Here is a 1,169-nt window from a genome sequence, read left to right on the forward strand (position 1 = left end):
GAATAATAATAATCTCCACTGCTTTTACATGTCTGCAATGGCACATTTACCATTGTGTCTGCATATTTGCTTTTTTGAATTAACATTTTCATTCATTTATTCATCATATGGAAATAGTTAAAGCAAATAGCTGGGGAGCTAATCAAATGTAGATTCAACAAATGAAGCATAGACCATTTCTCTGAGAGAATGGAAGTATTGTAATTGTTTTGCAGAGTGTTGGAATAGCAAATGTCTTAAATGTTAAGGGATTTGCTGATATAAATGATGGGTGCATCATTAATGGTCAGAAATCATTACGCTCTCTAGACACAATTTGTAAACACAAATCTTTTCTGGAATTCTCTTTTGACTCTGCCCAAGCAGCCATTGCACATTCATTACATAGGAACAAAACATAATAATCACAGCGATTACCACAAATGTTGGGGCTGGATTCATTATGGAGGAGAAGCTTAGGCATAATTGTTTTTCACGTTTTTTGTGGGCTTCTTCACAAAGGGTTTGGGTAATGAGATGGCTCAGTCATGGAGGAATAGAAATGAATGGACAAACTTCAGACCGACTACACTCACATGCACAATGTCACATCTTAAAAAAAAATGAATTTACATATATATGTGGCATACTATAGGTTTTCAAGTTTAGCATATAGCGCAACATTAATCATCATTCAAAATGCAGTGCAGTTCATAGTATTTTGAGAGTTTAATGGATATTTAGAATATTTCATTTCATTATAATCCCAAGCAAAACTTCAGTTGTTTGTGGAAATGCATAATAGAATATTGCAACATCGAAGTAACCTCTAGCAGCAATGTTAAATATTACCCCTGTCCATTAGGGTATAAAGTTGAAATCAGTGTGACGTTGTTATAGAGTCTCAAAGTCACTAAAAGTAGGAGGTGGAAGATTTCAAATCAAATCAAGTTTTATTTATATAGCACATTTATAAACGATTTTTGGTCGAGCCAAAAGCACTTTGGCTGGAGGAATGGCCTAGAGAGGTCCTACATATAATAAAAATAGCCTACAGTAGAGACACTTTACAGCTAATACAACAGCACAGATTGTTCAGAATATCAGTATGAGAAAAACGACACCCTCTATCCTTAGAATTAGAATCAAATTTGATCAAGAAAACATTTGTTTCTTTTTTTTTAATATAT

Source organism: Notothenia coriiceps, unplaced genomic scaffold (genome assembly GCF_000735185.1).
Source record: "Notothenia coriiceps isolate Sejong01 unplaced genomic scaffold, NC01 NC01_scaffold00009248, whole genome shotgun sequence".
In the NCBI taxonomy this organism is placed as follows: domain Eukaryota; kingdom Metazoa; phylum Chordata; class Actinopteri; order Perciformes; family Nototheniidae; genus Notothenia; species Notothenia coriiceps.